This window comes from Pan paniscus, chromosome 8 (assembly GCF_029289425.2).
Source record: "Pan paniscus chromosome 8, NHGRI_mPanPan1-v2.0_pri, whole genome shotgun sequence".
Classification (NCBI taxonomy): domain Eukaryota; kingdom Metazoa; phylum Chordata; class Mammalia; order Primates; family Hominidae; genus Pan; species Pan paniscus.
The window spans coordinates 102,810,327-102,835,920 of record NC_073257.2 but is presented as its reverse complement, the minus strand read 5'-3'; the positions used below and the strand labels follow the sequence as shown (position 1 = coordinate 102,835,920).

The following is a 25,594-nucleotide window of genomic DNA, read 5'->3' as shown; positions in this document are numbered from 1 at the left end:
TCTATCCATTTAATTTTATCTGTCTCATTTTTTCTTCATTTTGAAGAAATCTTTATGTAGCCTCCAAACTAGACAAATTTACTTTTTCTTTAGCAAAAAACCACATCCTCATGTTATTTATAACCTTTACCAAAACACATCTTAGTTTCTTTATGAACTCTGCATGTAGAATTCTCTTATATCTAGTAGTTTTAATTATATTTATTAACAACTATTCTAACTAAGTAACCCTAATTTACAGTGAAAAACCTGGGATTACCTAATATAACATGATCTCTAGATTTTAAATTACTAAACAAATTTTACAACTAGTTTTACTTATCAAAGTTTCCTGAAGTCTCATGAGCTAACAGGCATTTGGGCCTGTTGATCTGATATTTGATTTAAGCACTTAATTTTCTTTAAGCCTATTGATTAGAGTGCTTTCATAAAATTTGGTAGTGAAACATCACATACACGTGACACATAGAAACATATAGACACGTAGAAGCAGATCTTACAGTTATAAGATTTTTCATTTGTCATGTTTCAAAAAATTTCTCTCCCCTAATTTAGAGTATCAATCTCTTTATTACCTGTTTCATACCTTAAACAATTATTAGCTAGGCAACTCTACATTTGCATCTCCAAACACATGACTCTTAGGGGAGAGAAAGTAGAAAATGCATACCTCAAAGGCACAGAACTTAGAACAAAACAAAGGCAAGCAAGGTTTGTTATGTTAACTTTAAGACACTGTCTTCCCTGTAGTTAAACTTCCTAGTGGTTTAGGTGCAGAGACAGAGGTGCTTTTACAAATGATGATTTCCTTTAAAGATGTAAATTTCTTTCACAAAGAGATTCAAAGACTGATTTAATTTAATAGGTGTTCTTTTTCAACTTAGCTTGTGTGTTATTTAGATAACTGGCTTCAGGGTGGAATCCTTTAAGGAACAGGGACAATAAAGCATGTGGTTTTTAGGGCCCAAACCATGCTTTTCTCATCCAAACATGCAAAGAAATGAGTAGCCCCCTATAGTAATGACCATTTCCTGTAAATAACTGTCTTCAGCCACCCCTAACATTGTAGCTATTGCCCAACTCACCAGCCAGTGCACACACCAATGTCAAGACCTTGCATAGTACAAAGTAATATCTGGTACCCCGCAAAAGCTAGAGACCAGGTAATGCAATATAAAACAGTGCAGAGTTTTAGACCTGAGAGGCATCTGTCTGCTTGCAACTCTTGGGTTTTCATAAGGAAAAACAAAATTTTCCTCCCAACAGAGGAGTCTTTGTCAACTTTTATGTTTTCCCCAAAGGATCTTAGATTGTCAGAAATTCCTCCCCTTCTTTTTGGTCCCTTCTATGACATTGGAGGTTGCAAGAGGAAGGAGGAACAGACAGGATTCAGAAAAAATAAATAAATAAAAATCCCCAAGACAGGATCCAAAAAGAGAAACAGCATAAAGCTCTTTTTTAAAAAAAATTGTAATTATAGCTTAGATATCAGCTTTTAATGAAGCCGACTGCTAACCATAGAAGTCTTTAAAAGAAAAAAATTCTTTCAGATCTCTTATTACCTGGGATAAACAGCTGATATTTCTGGCCTTTGAACTCCTTTACCAAACCTGAAGGAGTGGGGAGGGGTGGTGGCTCGTTTTGCTCAGCTGCTGAGCTCAAACCTCTTGTGGGAGGGGGAGCATGCAGGTGAGCAGGTGCAGGAGCTGGGGCGAGTGCCTTTAGGCGCTGGCAGGAATGAACCCTTACCAGCCCATGGCACATTCTAGCAGTTGCCCACAACCTCTGGAACCCCAGAGGGCATGTGTTACAAACAATGCTCTTTTGGTATTTGCTGTCCAAAGATGGCTAAGTGTTAACTAGCTCAGTGGGGAGACATATACCCTGCCCTCTTGGTACCCAGGTTCTTGTCTGGTGTCCAGGAAGAATCATGTCACACAGACTCGAAGGATGGTGAACGTGGAGGTTTTGTTGAGTGATGGAGGTGGCTCTGAGCTGAAGGGGAGCTGGAAAGGGGATGGTGTGGGAGAAGGTGATCTTTCCCTGAAGCCCAGCCATCTGTGTCTGGGCTCCTCTCTGAAGTCTTGTCTTCTGAAGTTAAGCTGCATCTTTTCCTAGTCTCTGATGCTCAGTTGCTCCTTCTCATCTCAACATTCAGTTGCTTGTTCTCTTTTCTCCTTCTCTACCACACTGCTCTGCTCCTCTGCCAGTGGAGCTTGGGGTTTTTATGGGTATAGGTTGGGGGCATAGCAGGCCCAGGTGGTTTTGGAAAAAGCAACACTCGGTGGGAGAAACAGGGATGTGAAGTTCTCATTTAGGGCCACAGGCACAGGCTTGCAGGTGGAACCCTTGCCAGGGACTCCGCCCTCTCCTACCCAGTATTTTCCTGCCTCCTGTTCGTACCATTATGGCTTAGCCAAGAACACACAAAGTATCTCCAAAGCAGTGCAAAGCAGTCCTCTTAAGATCCAGAATTGTTACAGTAGGTAGGTAGTCAGACATGACCAGGGCAGGATAGGGCTCCTCTCCCCTACACCAGGAATGTCAGGCAACCATCAGATGATGGTCAGGCGGTTGTTAACTCTCTCTCCAAAATAATAATTGGTCATAGCCAGACTCAGGAAAGGTGGTCTCCCGATAAACAGAAACACCTGAAACTGGTGATCAGCGGCTTCCTGATAAGATCTCAGGAGTGGGGCGAGTGGGTTCAACCTTGTGCATCAAATGGCAAATAGTGGAGTTTAAGTGATATTTGACCTCCTAGGGATATTCAACTAGTGAGGGAAAAACACCTCAAGTGAGATGTGTACAACTCCAGTAAACATACTGTGCATACACCTTTCCCAAGCGCTGGCAGGCTACTGCGCATGTGAATACCCCACCCCAAGGGAAAGATCAGGGGAGAAGGGACACAAGACCCTCATATGCCAGCATATCAAACCCCAAGTCAAAGGTCGAATGGCACACTTGATCTCTCAAGTCACCTGCTTGGCCCTCTTCCAAGTGTACTTTACTTCCTTTTATTCCTGCTCTAAAGCTTTTAAATAAACTTTTAGTCTTACTCTAAGACTTGCTTTGGTCTCTTCTTCTCCTTTATACCCCTCAGTCAAATTCTTTCTTCTGAGCAGGCAAGAACTGAGGTTGCTTTAGGCCCATATGGATCTGCTGCTGGTAACAGAATGACACCAAAGACAGCAAAAAAAAAAAAAAAAAAAAAAAAAAAGGCCACAAATGGGGTACAATGCATTTTTGTCTGTCTGGCCATATACTCTATGGTCTCAGTTTCTCAGCTGGTCAGCTACACACAAAGGCCCAAAACCACCATATGCCCCCACAGATGGAAGACAGGAAATCAAAAGCTGTCCATGGAAGGGAAAAGGATCAATAAGTGGCAAAAGTCATACAAATATCAAACCAAAAGGACTGATTCCATGATCATGAATTTTAACTACCAGACTACAAAGTGGAGCAGCTTCCGTTGTTAATCCCACATGGAATCAAAAGCAGGCAGTTTGAGTGTACAAGGGATTTTAACTTTGTTTTAGGTCAGATTTTGCTCTTTAAAGAGAATTTTTAAGGCTAGCTATAACGCTATTACGGATTCTTTTAAAAATTTAACCTTTCCATCAATTGTTTAGAATAAGAGATCTCTAAAATCTTTTTTATTTCCAATAGTGTACTTAGTTCCAGTAGTGACTCAATTCAAAAGCCTCTTCATTTAAAGCCCAGGTGGTAATTTTCCAGGTTTTTACCATATATTCCTGGAGAGGACATAGAGGAAGCAATCCCGGTGATCCTCCAAAATTCTCTCTCAGAAATAGACTTAAGCCAGCAAAAGACTGCAAAAGCCCCGGAGGGATGGAACTTTTAAGTCAAAACTCCTCTCAGGAGCTTGACACATTCAGAACAGTGTGTTACTTAAAATATTATGTGTCTTGGACTCCTAGTCTTTTCAGATTGGCTGGCTGGCCTGACCCTGAAAAATCATGCCCTCTGGATGGCAGAGACTAGAAAAGTAACCCAAGCACATAAAACAAGACAAGAGGGAAAACTCATCCAGTTTCCCTCTCAGGAGCCCACAGCGAAGTTTGTCTAAACAGACACCGGTCTAGTCAGAACCATAAAATGGACTCATCTGCAGGGCTGGCTTGAACAGCAGGCTTATAGGGATTCTAGGCCCATGTTCTCTACCCTATGACACTGCTCTTTATGAGAGAACAACACAGAAAGGCAAAGGAAAATGGCAACAAAAAAGGCTATTTCTGAGAGGCAAGGGGTCAAACAATATGAACATTCACACCATAAAGTACCAAAAATACACTAGAGTCACTACACCCCAAGACTAGTCACACAAATCCCTTTTTTCCCAATAATCAAAACTTTGAGACAAAATGGTGATTTTTAACCATCTGTTCAATCGGATTGCACAAGGAGGCCAGGAGGCTCACTGATAAGAATTTCTTACCTATTTGCTGGCTTGTAAGTTTCCTGAGTTCTCTTCATTCTGACTTCCAAAAGAGAAGAGTGGTTTTGGGGATCCTACTGGCTATGCCAAATTGTGGGGGCCAAGGAGGAGCTTTCCCCTTGACCCTCTGAAGTTTTGCTGAAAAATTAACTCACAAAAGGCAGATTAATGGGAGAAAAAGTATACAATTTATTTAATCATGTTTACATGGGAACCTTCAGAATGAAGACTCTTAGCTAATCTTTCCTAGATCCAAATTAGGGAAGGTCTGGCTGGGCCACTTTATAATATGTCAAATAAATATATTTTGGGGGGTAAAATATTGATTTCTTTTAACCAGCTGGTGTTTCCGGGGTTGGAGCTTGACTTTCTGCAACTATGGAGTTTTAGTCAACATTGTGGCTGGGAGGAAGAGTTGGTCAAATCTAATGGAAGATAGACTAAAACCAAAAAACAGAAAAAGTGATTTCATAATTTACATATAGTTGAGATCTCTGAGCTTAAGGAGAAATTACAGCCAGCTGGCAATAAACCTTGACCTTCAGCTACCAAATCCCAAAATAAAACCCCAAACCAGCTCCTTACCTGGAGATGGGGCCCACGCTGAAGACTGCTCTCCATTGGAAGTGAGCAAACTCCCTTTTTAGAGGAGTTCTGTGGCAAAATGAACCTTGGGATCTGAAATCAAAAATTTCAGATCAGGGAACCTCAGGAGAAGAGAGCAGCTTTTGAGCATTGGTGATGTGCACAATCTGTCAGAGAGAATCTCTTGCCAGCACTGATAGGAGAATTGCTGCGGGTCAAAGGGGCTGATCTCTTCCCTGAGATCCCGTCAGAGTTAATGAAATGACTGCTAACATGAGTGTGAGGCATAAGTCTCAAATCATGGAGCTTTATTGAGCCACCCTGAGGGCATGCCCAGAAAAAACAGAAGCTTCTATGGTTGTTTTTTACAAAGAGGTTCTCAGGATATTTAGTATTTATATATTTTTCCTTATAAAGGGGAAAGGGTGGGACAGCAGTGAGACAAATGATTACATACTTGTGAGAGTTTAGTTAGTGCCCAGTAAATCTACATTTTACATAAGATAAGGTGAACGTTTGAAGAAAAAGAGAATAGAGAAAACAGATGTCTCAAGGAGGAGTGAAGAAAAGGTTAATTTCATCTCGGGGGGTGAAGGAATAATTAATCTCATGTTGTATTTGTTCTGTACATGTGAAGATAAGGTAGTAGTCTTTTGAAAGGACTAGTTTCTATTTAGCCCTTGGGGAAGAAAGCCTGATGGCTGTTAGGAGGGTGGGAGGGTGGGAGTATAGTAAGGCGTGGCTAATCTCCTATGCCTTGTCACTGTGACTCAGCTTCCAAGGTTTCTCTAGGGTTCCTTTGGCCAAGAGGGGTTCTATTCAGTCAGTTGGGGGCTTAGAATTTTATTTTCATTTCTTAGGACATTGTTTTATTTTTCTTGGGTAGATTACCATGAGCAGAATTGCTGATAGATGTGTGTTTGACTTTCTAAGAAAACGGCCAAACTTTTGTAAGTGGTTGTACATTCTCAACATCAATGTATGGGAATTCCAGTTTTGTTTTCACATTCACACCACACTTTGTAATGTTAGATCTTTTGATTATAGCCACTCTAGTGAGTGTGTAGAATTTCTGTTGTCATTTAAATTTGTATTTTTCTTCTTATTAATGGTGTTATCTTAGCCAATTGTGTAATTTCTTTGATGAGATATCCATACACAGTTTACCTCCACTTTTTAATTGGATTGTTTGTGGCTCTATTATTGAATTGTAGCAGTTCTTTATATATTCTGGATACAACCTCTTTATCAGATATATGATTTGGAGGTATTTTTTCTCCCATCTGTTATTTTTTAAAAATCATTACTTAAAATACTTTCAACCTCTAAGTTTTAGTGTGGTGGGGCAAAGCACCAGGTCATCAAAGCTAGGAATAATACAATGTTTAACTATCACCACTGACCAGTCAGAATGGATTTGGGTCATAGGGTGGATGATGGAAAGGTGGGGGACCCTCAGGAGCTTGGAACAGCAGCTGTTTGCCAGCAAGTATGGAAATATTATATTTAAACAACTGGTACCATTATACCAGTGTATATACCTGGTATGAGATCAGACTTATATCTTTGTCAAGCAATTTGAGGGGTACAGGAGTTGATTTGCGGGGAGTCCTAGAAGTATCAGTGTGGAAGCACAAAGAAGAAACCAGCCTAGAATCTCACCAGTGGACAGCTGGGGCTGTTAGGGGTTTTGATCTAATGCAGACAGATACCGACACCCAGCAGGCTCAATGTATTTCTCAGGAGCATTGGCTCTCAACCCAGGCTTTTATGAGAATCACCTGGGGATCTCTTCATTCATTCATTCATTCGTTCATTCATGCAGAGCCGGCTGTGCGGGAAACATGAGTTTTATTACTCAAATCAGTCTCCTGGAGCATTCAGGGATCAGAGTTTTTAAGGAAAATTTGGTGGGTGTCAGGGTGGGGAGCAGTGAGCCGAAGGAGGTCTGATTGGTTGGGCCAGAGATGAAATCACAGGGAGTTGAAGCCGTCTTCTTGCACTGTTAGTTCCTGGATAGGGGCTACAAGATCAGATGAGCCAGTTTATCAATCTATGTGGTGCCAGCTGATCCATTAAGTGCAGGGTTTGCAAAATATCTCAGGCACTAATCTTAGGTTTTACAATAGTGATGTTATCCCCAGGAACAATTTGGGGAGGGTCAGAATCTTGTAGCTTCCAGCTACATGACTCCTAAACCATAATTTCTAATCTTTTGACTAATTTGTTAGCTCTACAAAGGTGGTCTAGTTCTCGGGCAAGAAGGCGGTTTGTTTTGGGAAAGGGCTGTTATTATCTTTGTTTCAAAGTATAAACTATAACTAAGTTCCTCCCAAAGTTGGTTCAGCCTACACCCAGGAATGAGCAAGGACAGCTTGGAGGTTAGAAGCAGGATGGAGTTGGTTAGGTCAGATCTCTGTCACTTTCTCAGTTATAATTTTGCAGTGGTAGTTTCAGTCTTACTCTGTCCCCCAGGCTGGAGTACATGTATGATCACAGCTCACTACAGCCTCAACCTCCTGGGCTAAAGAGATCCTCCCACCTTGGTCCCTGGGTTGCTGGGACTCAGGCATGTGCCACCACACTTGGCTAATTTTTTTTTAGTTTTGTAGAGATGGGGATTTCAGTATGTTGCCCAGGTTGGCCTTGAACTCTTGGGCTCAAGTGATCCTCCCTCCTTGGCCTCCCAGCACCAGGCATGAGTCAGTGTGTCCAGCCTGGGGATATCTTAAAAAGTACCTATACCTGGGACCCAACCCAGTCCAATTTAACCAGACTATCTGCAAGTGGGGCTTAGGCTATAGGAGTTTTTAAAGCTCCTAGGTGATTCTAATGACATCTACTTTTGAGAATTCCTGTGGAAAACCCAATATTGCTTTGAGTAGGATTGTACCCAGTCCTGAATGAGCTACATAAAATGAAGATAGTATTAGCTTTTGCAAACATGGCTTCTTCTGCTGCTTGAGAAGAAGTGGAGATAAAACAACAACTCCCATTTTTTAGCCTTCTTTAAAGCATATGCTGTGGTTTGAATGTTCCCTCCAAAACTCTGTTGAAATTTATTTGCCATTTTGATGGTATTAAGAGGTGGGACCACTAAGAGGTGATTAGGCCATGAGGGATCTACCCTCATCAGTGAATTAATACCATTATAGTAAGAGTGGCCTCCTGATAAAAGTGAGTTCCACCCTGTCTTGCCCTTACCCTCTTATGCTCTCTTGCCCTTTTGTCTACTGCCATGAAATGGTGCAGCAGGAAGGCTCTTGCCAGATATGAGTCCCTCAGCCTTGGACTTCCTAGCCTCCAGAATTGTTAAGAAATAAGTTTATTTTCTTTATAAATGATCCAGTCTGTGGTATTCTGTTATAGCAACACAAAATGAACAAAGACAGCATGTGACCTCATTGAATTAAACAGTTATCTACCCTGATAATTCATTTCTTTTTTACATGTGAGGAGACAGAGACTCAGAGCCATTGAACAGTTTACTCAAGATCACATAGTCCATAAGGGGAAGAGTTTCTTCTCAGAGAATTAGCATCATTTATGTGAAAGTCTTGGAAACCTTTAGTATTGTCTTGTAAACACCTTCCCAAAATGCAAAGAATGGAAAAGAGGCCTTCAAGTTACCACAATGTATGACCCTACAGAATAACATTGAAACTCTTACTTTTTGTTCTTAGAATAGTTTTTCATTTAGATTATGGCTATTTTTGATACAATTCTAACAAGTTTGCTTATCTGGTTTCCCAGTTGTCAGATTAGAAGCAGAAAATTAGAAAAGGGAGATGAGTTGCTCACAATAGACATATTAAAACAGGAATACATTGGAGCCAGAGCTTCATGGTGGAGGAAGAAAATAGTTTCCTTCTCCGTAAAATGTGTGGGTTGAACTGGTCTCTGAGGCCCCTTCCAGCTCTAAAACTCAGTGTGTTTAAGATAAAAGCTATAAAAAGCTTCAGAAAAACACATAAAAATGAAAAAAACCTAGAAATTTGGACCCAGTGTTGGAGAAATAATCCTAGAAAATTTGGCTGCTTTTGAGGACATACCTTTATCATAGACAGTGCAGTACTTGATGTTTGTGATTATGGCACTGAATCATCAGGAGAAGATTAAAATTTGTCGGTTTTTTTTTTTTTTTTTTTGAGACGGAGTCTTGCTTTGTCGCCCAGGCTGGAGTGCAGTGGCATGATCTCGGCTCACTGCAAGCTCCGCCTTGCAGGTTTACGCCATTCTCCTGCCTCAGCCTCCCGAGTAACTGGGACTACAGGCGCCTGCCACCACATCCGGCTAATTTTATTTTTGTATTTTTAGTAGAGACGGGGTTTCACTGTGTTAGCCGGGATGGTCTCAATCTCCTGAGTTTGTGATCTGCCTGCCTCGGCCTCCCATACTGATGGGATTACAGCCGTGAGCCTAGCCTTGTCTGTTTTTTAATCATTTTAGAGACAGGGTCTTGCTGTGTCACACAGGCTGGACTCTAGTGGCACAATCATAGCTCACTGTAACCTCAAACTCCTAGGCTCAAGTGATCCTTCCACATTAGCCTCCCTAGTAACTGGGACCTACAGGCACTTGTCACGACACCTGGCTTATTTAGAGACAGGGTCTGGCTATATTGCTCAGGGTGTTCTGGAACTCCTGGCCTCAAAGTGCTGAGATTACAGGTTTGAGCCACCACACCTGGTCTAAAATTTGTTTTGTAAGCGCTGTTTCAGAATACAGGAAAGCACACAAATTACTTTTGAAAGATTTCACTCTTTTCAACCTTTTGTTATTTAAACATCCATAGGTTGGAACATTTGTGTTGTGGGACAGTTTCCCTGATACATTCCTCATTGTTTTGTGGGACTTCTGTTCCTTGATAGAATAATTCAGATAGTTGTGACAGTATCTTGCATCTATTTATTGCTTGTCAGCCAAAAATAAAATCCTGAGATTCCCCCAGCCATCTGAATGGAACCCTCCCTCCTTGGCCAAGTGCATCCAAAGTTAACCTGAAAAACCAGTTCAGGCCATGATAGGAAGGGGGAGGTTGGACATGCCTCATTATACCTTCCTCCCTTTTGGAATTCAGGAAAAGCTGACCAGCATTAACATCAACACAGATAATAAGTCTGATTAGAAACATTTATACAATCTATTGTCTCTGAAGCCTGCTATCTGGAGGCTTCATCTGCGTGATAAAACCTTGCTCTCTATAACTCCTTATGATAACCCAGACGTTCCTTTCTATTGATAATAACCCTTTCAACCAATTGCCAATCAGAACATGTTAAAATCTGTCTATGACGTGGAAACACCCCCCAACCCCCACTGATCCCTGCAAGCTTCAAGTTGTCCCGCCCTTCCAATGTACCAATGTAAATCTTACATGTATTGATTGATGTGTTATGTCTTCCTAAATGTATAAAGGCAAGCTGTACCCCAAACACCCTGGGCACATGTCATTAGGACCTCCTGAGGCTGTGTCACGGATGTATTTTTAACCTTGGCAAAGCAAACCTTCTAAATTGATTGAGACCTGTTTCAGATAACTTTTGGGTTTACAACTTTATACTAATTCAGAGCATTTTTCTTTAAATCTTCCTCTTGCTTTTGTAGACTCCTATCTTGCCGTCTCCTGTCTTCTTACTTCTAGTTTCACACCTAAACTGATAATGTCTTCTACCTTTATCATTTGTTTCATTGTTATCATTCAGACAGCCTCTAAATTTTTGTACTTCTGTCATTACTCTCCTTAGAAAGTGGTGGTGGACATGGTAGAAGGAGGTGCTAATTTTTTTCCTTACATATAAATGTTTATGAAAAGTGAGTTTGTGCTGTAGTTATAGTTTCATATCTTGTTTTTTATTTAGGAGAAAAGAGAATCCTTGTGCATTGTTGTTGGTTTGTAAATTGGTACAGTTATTATGGAAAAAATATGGGGGTTTCTCAAAAAATTAAAAATAGAACTACCATATGATCCAGCAATCCTACTACTGGTATATACCCAAAGGAAGGTAAATCAGTATGTTGATGAGATACCTGCAATCTCATGCTCATTGCAGCATTATCCACAATAGCCAAGACATAGAAACAACCTAAGTGCCCCACAACAGATGAATGGATAAAGAAAATGTATATACTGTCATGCGCTGCTGAGTAATGCTTTTTCGGTCAATGACAGATCACATATATAACAGTGGTTCCATAAGATTATGATGGAGCTGAAAAGTTCCTAGTGCTTTGTGATGTTGTAGCCATCTTTACGTCATAGCACAATGCCTTACTCACGTGTTTGTGGTGATGCCGGTGTAAATTAACCTACTTCACTGCCAGCTGTGTAAAAGTATAACACATACAATTATGTATAGGCTGGGTGCAGTGGTTCATGCCTGTTCTCAGAACTTTGGGAGGCTGAGGTAGGAGGATTGCTTGAGCCCAGGAGTTTGAGATCAGCTTAGGCAACCCAGGGAGACCCTATCCCTACAAATAATAATAAAAAATAGCCAGGTGTGGTGGTGTGCACCTTTAGTCCCAGTTACTTGGGAGGCTGAGGTGAGAGACTTGCTTGATTCTTGAGCCCAGAAGGTTGAGGCTGCAGTGAGCCATGACTGCACCACTGCACTCCAGCCTGTGTGATTGAGCAAGATCCTGTCTCAAAAAAATTAAAAAAAGCAGAAAACAAAAATAAAAATTATGTATAGTACATAGTACTTGATAATAAACAACTATGTTGCTGGTTTGTATGTTTACTATACTATACTTCTAATTGTTATTTTAGAGTGTACTCCTGCTACTTATAGAAAACAAGTTAACTGTAAAATAATCTCAGGCAGGTCCTTCAGGAGGTATTCCAGAAGGAGCTATTTTTTATCGCAAGAGATGACGGCTCCTTGTATGTTGGTGCCCCGAACACCTACCTTCCAGTGGGACAAGATGTGGAAGTGGAAGACAGTGATATTGATGATCCTGACCCTGTGTAGGCCGAGGCTAATGTGTGTGTTTGTGTCTGTTAATATTGGTTATATGGTTTAAATATGGTTAATATTGAGTGTCAATTTGATTGGATTGAAGGATGCAAAGTATTTTTTCCTGGGTGTATCTGTGTTGCCAAAGGAGATTAACATTTGAGTCAGTGGACTGGGAGAGGCAGACCCACCCTCAACTGGCTGGGCACCATCTAATCAGCTGCCAGTGTGGCTAGAATAAAGCAGGCAGAAGAAGTTGGAAGGACTAGACTTGCTGAGTCTTCCAGCCTTCATCTTTCTCCCATGCCTCATGCTTCTTGCCCTTGAACATCAGACTCCAAGTTCTTCAGCTTTTGGACACCAGTGATTTGTCAGGGGCTCTTGGGCCTTCAGCCACAGACTGAAAGCTGCACTGTCGAGCTTCCCTATTTTTGAGGTTTGGGGACTCAGACTGGCTTCCTTGCTCCTCACCTTGCAGATAGCCTATTGTGGGATTTCGCCTTGTGATCGTGTGTGTCAATACTCCTTAATAAACTCCCCTTCATATATACAGCCATCCTATTAGTTCTGCCCCTCTAGAGAACCCTGACTAATACAGTGTCTTAGTTGAGGTACATTGTACACTTGTCTGTAATTCCAAGGTGATCTTTGTTTTTTTTTTTTGAGCTTTCTTAAAAATTGTTTTTTTAAAAATAATATTAAATTTATTTTCACTATCTATACTAAATATATATATATATAATTAGAAATATTGATGTACTACTATAAGTAATTTCCCAATATTAAACTCTTCTTGCATTCCTGGAATTATCCTCTTCTATGGTTATTAATGATTCCTTTAGTTGATTTTCAAGTTCTGCCCGTATGTTATTGTGATTTTCACCTCTCTACCCTATCATAATTATGATTATTGGAGATTTGTGTATCTTTTTTTCAGAAATGTCTATGTAAGCCCTTTGCCCATTTTTAAATTGGGTTATTTGCTTTTTTCTTGTTGAGTTGTAGAAGTTCTTATCCGGAATATATTCTGGATATTAATTCTATTGAATAAATGATTTGAAAATATTTTCTCTCATTCCATGGGTTGCCTTTGCACCCTCTTGATTGTTTTCTTTGATTCACAGATGTTTTAAAGTTCTGTTTCTTCACATTTGTTAATTTTTTGCTTTTGTTGCCTGTGCTTTGGTGTCATATCCAAGAAGTCATTGTCAAATCCAATGTTATGAAGCTTTTCTTTATGTTTTCTTTTAGGAGTTTCATAGTTTTAGGGCTTATATTTAGGTCTTCAGTTCATTTTTTTTGTCGTTAATTTTCACATGTGGTATAAGGTAAGGATCCAACTGTATTCTTTTGCATGTGGATATATGGTTTTCTCAGCACCAGTTGTTGAAATACTGTTCTTTCTCCATTCTGATAAGTTCTGATAAATCCATTTTAAGGGTTTATCAGAACCCTTATTAGACAAGCCTTTCCATTTTAGATGTAAAAATGGAAAGCTGAAAGTATATTTTCAATGTAATGATATTTTCAACTTATGATAGTTTTATCCACATGTAACCCCATTGTAAGTTGAGGAGCATACCGAATGGTAAAGTTGAAAAATGGTAAGTCAAGCCGTAGTTAGTTAGGGACCATCCATAATCTCTTTACAACTTATTAAAAAGCTCTCTTGTGTATATATATAATGTACAGTTTAAATATATATATTTAAAAGTGTAACCATTGAAAAATCCTATGAAAAAGATATGTTTATAATATGCTATAAATCAAGAATTATGATTAATTCTCGCTGGTATAGCTGCAGCCAAAAAAAACCAAACCAAAAACAAAACAAAAAAACCCCAACAAAACAATGAAAACCCACAAACAAACCCAAAAGAGTCCTATTACAGGCTCTATTCTTCATTTACCCAATTAGACGCTGAAGGCTTTAGAACTATAAACTTGTTGTTATCTTATTTTTAACTCACACTACTTTGCCTTATACATGGGTGATGTTGGATTGGAAGGTAAGAAATTTGAAAATTTGATTCATGGATTCATAATTATGTTTTTGTCATTCAGAGATTGTGTAATGAACTTGTGCGAACAGTTTTTAAAATTTCATGTTTTTGATAAAGTGGCTTCATACTCTGTTTTATTTCATCCTTGCAACAGAGTCACCTAATCTTTCTGCATGGTAAATGCTTCTGAAAACGAGGAGTTTGAGCCACAAGATTTTCTGCTCTTTTTACTGCTCTTTAATTTCCTGATGTCTTTTTGTAGTATACTGAAAACAGATTTGGAGATTTCCCAGGTAAATCCCAAAGAACTGTAAGAAACAGCTGTGCCTAGATATTTCATACTTGAGGAGCCAAAACCCCTGTCAAATAATGGAATAATTCTCATCTTTGTGAGAAATTGTTAAGAAAGATGATAGTGATAAAATGGAAAATTATTCAGCTTCAACTTACTAGAAATTGTAATTGTATCCAAGTGAAATAAAACACTTGGAGGGATCATAAACACAATTAACCTTAAAAATTCTTCTCTGGGCTCATTTGACATAGTATATGTGTTTATTCTAAGTGCAATTTTGGGGGCTATGACGTTTTAATTTAGGCTAGCCTTGCCATTGCCCGCTCCTCTTCCCCCTTCAATGCACACAAACTAAAATGCTTACATACACCTGGGGCACTCATCTTTTTTGAACATTTTCAATCTCCTACCTCTGAATCTTTCTGTGGTCTTTTACACTTAGTCCTCTTGTTGAATTCTGTTCAGTGTTCAATGTGCAACTTCAGTATTAGGTTATCCATATAACCTTTCTTTAACTTCCCAGTTGAAATTACTCACCCCCAATCTAACTCCCCCTCACTGCTTTAGGTATTGTGTATAATATACATTATTTATGTGTACATACACACATACACTTTGATGGCACTTTCCACATTTGTCTCATTCTAAATATATATATATCTGTCTTCTCTAAATGTAAACCTTCTTGTGTTCAGGTATTTGATAATTTTTTTGAGTTTGTGTCCCACCTAGAAATTATAACAGTTACTGGCCCATGGTAATTTCTCACAATAGAGAAGGGCTTAGGACAAAGTTTTCTGAACCCTGCCCCTTTTCAAAATGAAATATATATGTAGGATTGATAAAAATATATAGAAGAGATGAAGGGGAGTGTTTTATTTGTATGAATTTATTAGTTCAAATTTGTGAGATTTGATTCTTACTGTCATTCAAAAGAGCAATGAGGCTGATTTAACAAACTTCCCGTGAAATTGTTGTTTATGGAAGACAGTTGCAGTCACATCAGTCTAAGCATCCAATGTAATTTTCTCTCTCTCTTACTCTCTTTTTCTGTCTTTTCCTCTCCCTCAATCTCCCTTTCTCTCTCTCTCTCTGCATAATATCGAGAAAATCTAGATTTACATGGATGAGTAGTTACAAATGGCAGTATTTTTTAAAATAGCTTGCTCTTTAGTGTAACTGATACAGTATTTTTAAATAGCTTCTTCTTCAATTTAACTGAAACAGTAGCTCAAAAGGCTAGGAAATGCTTGTTTCAAATTAAAATCACAGCAAGTAACAAGTGCATGCAGTTATTAATTGTTAAATGTTCAGTTTAAAGAGTCAATTAATGGATTCATCAGCTAGTTTAATTTGTCACTGTTTGGCAGAAAATACCATATGAATGTATCCTGTCACTTAATTGAGTGGAACACACAAATGCCAGAGGATTGTATTCACTTGTATGATTTTATATGAATAGACATATACAGGTCTGAATTAAAAGAACAAATCAAAACAGAAAAAGACCTGCAGTCTTCTTAATCGGTGTCACATTTTTAAGGAGTTCAAATATATCCACTGCAAAGTTTTATTTTGAGGGCTCCAGAAAAAAGCAAAGTTAACCAGGCAGCACAAATTAAGTCATTTGGGGTCTCCCTTGTATTAAAATTTGATAAAGAACTCAAGTGTGGGTGATACTTTTTATTCCAGTTTTAAAAATGATTAATATGTTTAGCAATGAAACTTGAATCAAATGTTTGCTGAACCCTGGAAACACATTTTCATTCCACATGACTAGGATAAAAGGATGTTAGCACTGGGAAGGTACATTGTGTCTAACTCTTTCATTTTTCTAGATTTGAACTGCGATGATGTATATGAAAGTTTCCAGTACAATGTCTAGGGTGTGCACTAAATAGATATTTTCTTGAAATAATGAAATGAAATAATGAAATGAATGAATCTTTATGGAATGCTTTTTGCATGCCAGGCACTCTGCTAAGTGCTCATAACAAACCCAGGATGGTACTATTATTATTTCCATTTTACAGATAAGAAAACTGCGGCATAAAGAGATTACATAATATGTTCAAGGTCACCCAGCTTATCCACTGCAGAACATGGATTTGAAATCTGGTGCTCTGGACCTCCCCAAATCCAAATGTTTAGCCACCACAGACAGTATACCATCATAATGCATTCAGCAAGTGCAGTGCTTTCCCTAGTGGTTTTTTTTTGATTGTGGCTGATTTTATGCAATCACGAGAGGCTGATCTTTCTGTTTTGTTTATCATTTTCATAGAACTATGATGATTCTTAATTGTCTGTTAACCTTCAGCAGTACATTTGCTAACAGCATTTAAAGAAACAGATCATGTCTCAGCACTTGGATTTATAAAGAACATTTCATTTTCCCAGTGAGCCTTTCCACATTCTTTTCAGTTCAGGCAGATGCACTGATGTGTGTGTGGCACATCCCTCCTGACACAGTTTTATTGTGGGCAGAAGAGAAAAAATAGCATTTAAAACCAGAGACCTTGTTATTTTTTCTTCTTTACACTTCAATGATTGTTGATTTTGTGTCTTGAGAAGACTAGTTGTGAAGACCATGTAGGCAAAAAAAAATCACAAAAGAGTCAAAGCAGAGGCCTTGAGAATTGCTTGGTCTTTATGCTACTTTCAGGAGCTTTTTGTGGTATAACAATGCAGAGCATAGAAGGAGGAAGGAAATGGTATTTGTTTCAAAGGATCATTATTTACTTCTGGTTTCAGTAGTCAGTTAGAAACTTAAGAAAGTCCCCATCATCTCTGTTGAAGAAGGATAAGTCGGTGCACGATGACAATATAACATTATATTGCATCATAGTGTTATGGATCAAGTGCTAGGGGATCGCAATAATGGGAGTAAGTAGCTGGGGTGGGGTGCAGATAGGGAGGACCTTACAGTAGAGGTGACACTTGAGCAAGGTCTTAAGGGATAAATAGGAGTTTGCCAGGCTATGAAGTGGGGACTAGAAGTGCAGACACTTTCTGTCTTCTCCACTTTGGCCTGTTACTCTATTTCCCTGAATTTTTTCATCAACCTCCTCTCTTCTGTTTTTCTTTGCTTTTTGTCAAAGGGGAAAAGTAACTAAAAATGACTAACTGAAATAAAATGCTCCTTTATTTTTCTTGTTTTTCTAAGAGGTCTTATATGAAGTACATTCAAAATTTTTGTTTTGTTTTACTCTAAACAAAGTATAGGTAGAGCCATTGTTTAATCTTATGTCATACTGATACATTGATACCACAATTAGCTAATATTTAGTAAAAGAATGTGCAAAGAGAGTTGAGTTCCAGTAGCTGTAGGGATTAGGAATAACCATTTTCTTTTAAGCTTTATATCTGGATCCATTCTAATTCTTGGTCTCCGAATGATTGATCTTATTTGCTTTAACAAGTTTAGTGCAGTTATTTGTAGATGTATATATGTAGGCCTTTCCTGTAAGAAGTTGAGATCTTCCCTATTGTATTGTGACCATAATCATGGATTTTCCAGAAGAGCTCCGTTTAAAATGTTCTTTGGTGATTCCTTAAAAATACCAAAGCTGGATCTATTTTGGGTTTGGGATACTGTTTATGTACTAGGTGTTTAGTTTTTGGTAAATCTAGGGGGTTATCAGATCAGCTGTCAGAGGTCTGCAGAATGATGGCAAAGCACCTACATGAAGATGTTTACCTGAGTTACCCAGGTAATTGCTATAATCCCTTGCTGGCTGTCAACCATTCCATAATGGCAGTCTTCCTTGCCAGGCCTTTCTCCACTAGATGGTGCTAACACCCGCTGTTGCAGCCCCGGCTCAGGGTAAGTGTAATTTAGTAATCAAAGGCAAATCATTTATTTAATATCTATTTAACACTTACGAACCAGACCCTACAGGGGTTGTGACTAGTGGGTTACGAAGATAACTAGGCCTCAGACCCTGACGTTTGGAGAATATACTCTTATTGTTATACAGAAATAGCAAGGGAGCCAGTGGAAGAGGTCATAAGAGAGGCAGTCTAATAAAGTGGTTTAACATGCGCATTCTGGAGACAGAGTCCCTGGTTTCACGTCCCACCTTGTTCATTTGCTAGTTTACTAGCTAAATTACTTCACTTCTTTGTGCCTCAGCTTTGTCATCTGTAAAATGTGAATAGTAATATTCACATTTCATTTACAATTCCTCATTCATTTACAATTTCTCATCTCTAAAATATGAATGATAATATTACCTCCTTCATATGGCTGGTGTGAGGATTACATGAGTTAAATATGTAAAGCACTTAGCACTATAGCTGACATAAATCCCCACCCACAGCTACCAGCATGTAAGTCCAGTGAAGGTAGTGAGCTTTGTCTTATTATTTTATTTTTATTATTTTTTTTTTTGAGATGGAGTCTTGCTCCATAACCCAGGCTGGAGTGCAGTGGCGTGATCCCATCTCCCTCACTGCAACCTCTGCCTCCTGGGTTCAAGTGATTCTCCTGTCTCTGTCTCCCGAGTAGCTGGGACTACAGGTGCGTGCCACCACACACAGCTAATTTTTGTGTTTTTAGTAGAGACGGGGTTTCACCATATTGCCCAGGATGGTCTTGAACTCCTGCCCTTGTGATCCACCCACCTTGGCCTCCCAAAGTGCTGGGATTACAGGTGTGACCCACTGTGCCCAGCGGTTTGTCTTGTTATTTACTGATGTATCCCCAGTGTGTCTGGCACATAGTAGGCCCTCCTCTTTAGTAAATATGTTGAATGAATAAGGCACGGTTAGAGGATGGCTTTGTGAATCTACCTGAGTGAGTGATGTGTGGAAGTAAGGGTCTAACAGGAGCTCAGAAGCTTTCTGGTTTACTCACTTTCTTCTAGATTTCTGTCCTACTCATTCTAAAGAGGTATCTTATTATTAAAGTATGCCATTTTCCTAAGAAGATCTTCCTGAGAAAATGCAGTAACGCAGACGATGATTTTTTCCCACGTATTGTGCCAGAGAGGAAGGCTTCCATGAAGACCTTTCATGCCTTGGGCACCTCTTACATGGGGCTGGTCTCCTGGAGGTATCACCACTCATCCTGTCTGATTCTCCCTCTTGCCCTCATGCTTTCTCTCTACATTGAACAAACATCTTGAAGGCAAATGTCAAGACAAGGAATAGGAAGAGCTTAATTTGTCACGTTGAGTACCGCTGTGTGTAGAACTGCAATTTGCATTTTAATGTCCTGCTTATTCCCGAAAAGTGGCATTTTACAGATTTCCTTTATTATTCATGAATTTTAAGCTTTGTAGTTTAAAAATAAAAATTCAGGTAACAACCAAGAATAAGAGAAGTTAAACTCTGTCAGGTTTTCTTACTCTTCCCTGGTCTCATGACTTTTCCATCTATTTAAGCATTTCATAGCCTATTCTTATGTTGGTTCTTAGATATTAGGAACAAATACACGTGGAAGTGTTAGCTCAGGCACCACATCTGGCTTCCTCGTTAGCTTCAAATTCCCCAAAATACATATGTGGGAAAAAAAAAATCAGTGGCCTGCATAGAGAAACATGAACACATACCTAGCAGCAGGCGAGAACCACAGCATTTTCCTGATAATGAAGTGGATGAACCATCCTTAGCCAAGGCCTGCCATGGGCCACTTGGCATTTACTGAGTGTTAGGGCACCCCAATGGTTATCCTCTGTGTTGGGATATGTGAAGTTTATAATGTTGAGTAAAGATCAGGTGTTAATCTGCCTGCTCTTCTAAATTATGTGTTTTTAATGAAAACACAGGTTGACCCAGGTTAGAGATAAACCCGACGTATGTGCTGAGGAAGTTCCATCCCAAGAAATGCTTGGAATGAGCAGTATTTAAGAAGGAAGCCAGGTGGTATGAAAGCACCTTGTAGAAAGGCCACATCCCAGTGGTCACATGAACACAGGTGAGAAATCACACTTCAGGGGCAGATACATTCCCAGGTCGGGTTGCTCAGCTGGCAGTACCATGGCTGCTTTCCAGCTCTCCCAAGAAGGGGCGTCAAGGCCACAAGACTTTGTGGATTGCTGTATTCTTGGCTCAATTCTTGTCATGAGGTGTTATGGTGCATTCTGAGAAGGAGTAAGAATTGTTGGGGAAAAAAATCAGCATAGTTTTGAGGACTAAAGTAAAGTATAAGAATGAACCATAGTATTTCTTAAAATACGTCACAAAATCAAGGTTGGAGTTCTGGACGCTCAGTACTGGTTCTTGGCTGAAATGGCTGTTGCCACAGGCAGTGTTAAGATTGGTGGGGGAATGCAGAAGTGCAGTCGGTTATTCACATATATTTAGTGCCTGTGCACCAGGTACTGAGTCATGTGTTATATGGAGAAGTGTGTGTGTCTGGGGGCAGTGGAGGTGAGGAGGCAGATAGACAGACATTACGAAGGTATCAAAGAAATTAACATATAGGGTTTGAAAATCCCCTAGACTCTACTTTGCTTTCACTGAGAAGACAGAGTTCAAAATACATGTCTCTGCCACTTCTTTAATTAGATTGTCAATTAGATATTTAGGCCTTTCTGAGTGATCAAACACTTTTGATGTTTCTAGCTGCCTCTGATGTTTATGGGACAGGTACAGTTTTTGCTACGGTTTTCTGCATGTTTCATTCATTCATTTATTCATCCAACCAATATTTATTTAATGCTTATGTCATATCAACCATTGTACCAGGGTTTGGGTTTATTGCTGACCTGAACAATGCAAAACACAGTTCTTGTGCTAATGTGTCTTATATTACTAGGAATCCAGACAAATCAGCAGGTCACTTATAGCCTCCTGCAGCGGATGATGAGGTGATTCCCTGAGAACTCAGAGCAGGGAGCTCAGTGAGATCAGAGAGTCTTTCTGGAGGACATGGCATCCTAGCTGATATCTAAAAAATGAGTAAGTCTTACCCTGAAGAAGTCTATGGAATGTTCTCAGCAGAGGAGCAGCCTGTGCAATGGTGGAAGCTTGAGCCTTTTCCAGAGTGGTTGACAACGTGAATAGGAGTTAAGAAACTGGGAAGTAATATAGAACTGTATGTTCTGGAACTAATGATGCTAAGTCATGTGGTCAGCTATTACACATTGTTCTGGATCAAGGTGAGAATCATTAGGCTTTCTCCCGACTGCCTGTCTTAGAGAGTGTGTTGGCTCCACATAGGATAAAGTGAAAGAAGGTAGTAAAGTCAATTCACATTAATCCCCATTCCTTAAGCAAACCTCTTGGCTTCCTGACATTATACTGATATTGGCTCAGTTGCAACTCATTTATCATATATACTACTGCATTTATGATAATATTGGGTGAATGTTTTTTAAAAAACTAGATAGTAGTAGAATTTGTTTTTATGGCTTCCATTTATTGAGGATGACCTATGTGCTGGCATTGTACCAAGGGTTTTAAAAGTGTTCATATTTAAACCCTGACATAGTCCTGTAGGGGAGGAATTATTATATTTCCATTGTGCAGATGAGGGCCAGACAGTCCAAGAGATGAAGTGGCCTGCTCTGGGATGCTTGCCTAAGAAGGATTAGAGCAGGGTTCAAACCCAGGCTAAGAGGATAGGCACAGAACGCCAATACTTGAGCTTCAGAGAAAGAACACAGAGGTATTTAGCACATGATGAAAGGAGAGTTATTAATGGATCTTTTCAGAGTCCTATATAATTAATTTTAAGATAACGAAAGGATTTTAAGAGATAAATGGTTAAATCTCCTCAGCTGGCTGGCAGTTGGCTGGCATCATGATTAGAGAGTTTTGTATGTGGTGTATTTTGTGACAGATAATGTATAAAATGTTATACTATTCCACATCATCTGTTTAATATGACTTGTTTTAGCAAGAATGTAATTAATCCCCATCTTTCTTTGTATAATTGTATTGTAGCTGTCAAGAACTAAATGTTCTAGAAATTTTGCTTGAAGTCATAGAATAAAAAGGATAATTATATATAGTAACCTTTCCCCGGTGGACCAACCTAGTTGGAAAAAGTAATGGTGAAGAGCCATAGCTACACCATGAGTGGAGCATGAGAAAAGAAGACCCAGGCAGAGGTGAACTGTGTATTAGTGGGGGCTCCAAAGTACAGCAGAAACATCACAGTAATTGAAGCAGGTGACAAGGAGAGGCAAACATAAACCATTCAAGTAATGGGGTGGAGAAAATACTGAGTAAAATTTTAACATGAAATTAAAATCCAGGTTATTTCTAGTAACATTATGGATGGAGCAAATATTCTAAGAAGCCTATCACTAAAAAGCAAACACTAAAAAGCCTGGATAAAATTTTAAAAATACATACCATTTTAATTGCATGGCTGAGCTGGCAAGAAAATAAGAGGAATCCTTAGAGATCTGAAATGGAGTGAAAGCAAGGGGCCCAAGAGGTAAACCAGTATAGAAGCTGTTAGCTTCCATTGGGGATAGGTGCTGATTTCTGGCGACCCAGAACTTTGAATATAAAGGCTGCATTCTGGAGGCAGGAAATAAACACAGGGCTTTTACAAAGTGGGGAGTAAGACTGAAGCTGCCACCAAATCTAGGGCTTTTAAAAACATGACCCAGGGGAGGAAAATTTGCCAGGGAAATTTGCCTTTTCAACTTGGGCACTGGTAGTGGGAAGTCTTTCTTGAGAATCTGTAATTATAGCAGGCACTCATGGGGCTAGGGGCTAAGTTCATCCTTCTCCTGAGGTCCAGAAAAAAAATAGAGAAATGAAAACACTTCAAACTGGAATTTAATTTAAAGCGGTCCTGGACTGACAGCATTGCTGGCCTGACAGAAATAGATGCAAATGGTAATTGGAGAAACAGACCCTTATTACAGGCCTTAGAGAATTCCCACAGTTCCAGTCCCAGTAAGCTCCTAGTCACCAAATCATAAAACTTATCAGGAAACAAGGCACTTCCACCAAAAACTACACACAGCACAATGGATCTGCAGACTTGACAAGTTAGAATTATCAAATACCAAACATAAAATAGCCATGTTCACTGTTTTAAATATATAAAAGATGGAATCAATGGTATGAGCAAGAAACAAGCAAACAAACAAAAAACACCTCAAAAATGAAGCAGATTTGTGGGAAAGGAGAAAAAGGCCCCAGAATGAGTGGCATTAGAAAATATTAGAAAATTGTACACATCAATGAACACTTGGGGAGCCTCAGAAGCATCTCCATGGATCAGGGGTTTACCTTGTTTTGGAAGATCCTTGTTGAGTCTTTTGCACCATTTAAGAGCACAATTATTTATTTATTTATTTATTTATTTATTTATCAGAATGCCTTTCCTCTGGAAGAATCTAGGTGATCTCATTCCTTGAAGTATAGGAAAGGTGATGGGGCATGATTCTAGCAGGTTGATTGCTCAAGGAAGTCAGGAATTCCAAAGATGTTTTGAAGAGATTTAGCTTCATCATTGCCATCATCATCATCATCATCATCCCCATTTATACTTATTAGGGGCATACTATGTATCATGCATTGTATTGAAAATATAATGTGGATTATTTTACTTAAACTTAGTATAATCTTATTACATAATTACTATTAGTAGCCCTATGTTACAAGTGCGATAATTAAGCCTTAGTGGGGGTCAATGGTTTGCTCAAGATTAAGCCTTCTGAGCACACATTTCTGAATTTTGTTGCCTCTGGAAGCTGCTCAGTGTCCTCTCTTTGAAGCAGAGCAGCCAGTGTGGTATCCTGAGGAGTCTGGGGCATTGAGTGCAGTCTCTCGCCCATGTCTGTGGAATTGGAGGTGCCATGAACTCTGCTAGGGTGGTATCAAGGAGTGGAGCTCTCTTACCTGTATTTGTAATGTCCCATTGATGACAGGCCTCCCAAGGCAGGAGCCAGCAGAGCCAGAGGCCAATGCTTGGTCCTGGAGTCCAGCCTGATCCAGCCCAGGCAGAGAAGTGAGAGAGTCAAGGTCTGCAGTCAAAGAAGAAAGTGCCCAAAGCAAGGAAGAAAGGCTGGGGGCTTGGAGAAAGCCTTGAGTAAGGTACCGATTGTGGTTTGACTGCTGCCTGTGCTTACTGTGGCCACAGGCAGGGTTATGCCGTTAACTAAATTGTAATGGGCAAAGAACAGTGGCTAGAGGGCTTTTTCCAGCTAAATCTAGATTTTGATATAGAAAATCTGAAGCAAGAATATTTCTTTAAGTTGATGGGGAGGGACTTTAGTTCTGATTCTCTGCCTAAGATAAATAAACGAAGAAGCTTTATTATGTAACAAGATAAAATGTTTGAAATAAGGACATTTGAAATCAGATTTTTTATTTCCTGGTAGAATAACACACAGTATTTTCTAGGAAAATGATTTTTTAAAAAATAAGTTCTTATCTTCAGTTAGAAGATAAATAATAGCATTGTGTTGACCATGTATTACCCTTCTGATGTCTTCTGGATCTTGTGTGGAATATGAAGTTAGTTTTCTAGTTGTTTCCAGAGGAGAATGTCTGAAAGACTTTTTTTCTCTTCGAAAGAGTTATTTAAAAGTAAAACTTTAAAAAGTTGTTGCTCATTTGTTAGGGGTTCGGCTTAAATTCCTTACTCTCATAATTCAGCTTTAAAATTGATAGGATGTGTTTATATATACTAATAGGGAGATGCCATATATATATACTGTGAAGAGAAAAGAGCAAGTTTTAGAATATGCAGAATATGATCTCATTTTTAGGAAAAGATTACATATCAACATACATAAATAAATTATGCATAGAGAATTTCTGGAGGAATACACTTAACAATGATTACTTCTAAGAGCAGTATTGGGGATCTAGGGTAGAAATGGGGGAGAGGACTTCCACTTTTCAATTCATACTATTTTGCATTATTTGAAATTTTGCTGTGGTCATACATTGTTTTCTAATCTAAAAATTAAGAAAAGTTTCAGAATATTAAATTTCAAGCCATATCTGTCATAGATGTAAACGTTTATTGCTTGCACGGGAGTTTTGTATATGTTTTCTTCTTCAAACCAATGGAACTCTTAGGAAGGGTAGGAAACTAAAGCATGTGGTCCCACAACATTCCAGGCACTAGGGGTTATGTCTGTCACTTTCTGGGATAAAGAAACAGACCACTTCCAACAATCCCGTTGGATTTTACTTTTTAGCAGATTTATACATGTGGAGAGTTTGATTTTGTCATTCTTGATGATGTTGGTTGACCTTTGTCCTGAGTGTGTGTGAGTGTGGGTCTGTTCCAGTGCCCTGTGGTGTTGTGCCTCTCACTGTTTCTTGGTACTCTCTGGGTTGCTATGTGTGTATTCATTTAATCATT

At 39.2% G+C, this 25,594-nt stretch overlaps 1 protein-coding gene across 4 annotated transcripts in view; it reads left to right on the top strand.

Annotated features, from left to right (window-relative positions):
- Window positions 1-25,594, top strand: part of HTR7 (5-hydroxytryptamine receptor 7) — a 143,051-nt gene that overhangs the window by 52,229 nt on the left and 65,228 nt on the right. The gene's annotated exons all lie outside the window — the stretch shown is intronic.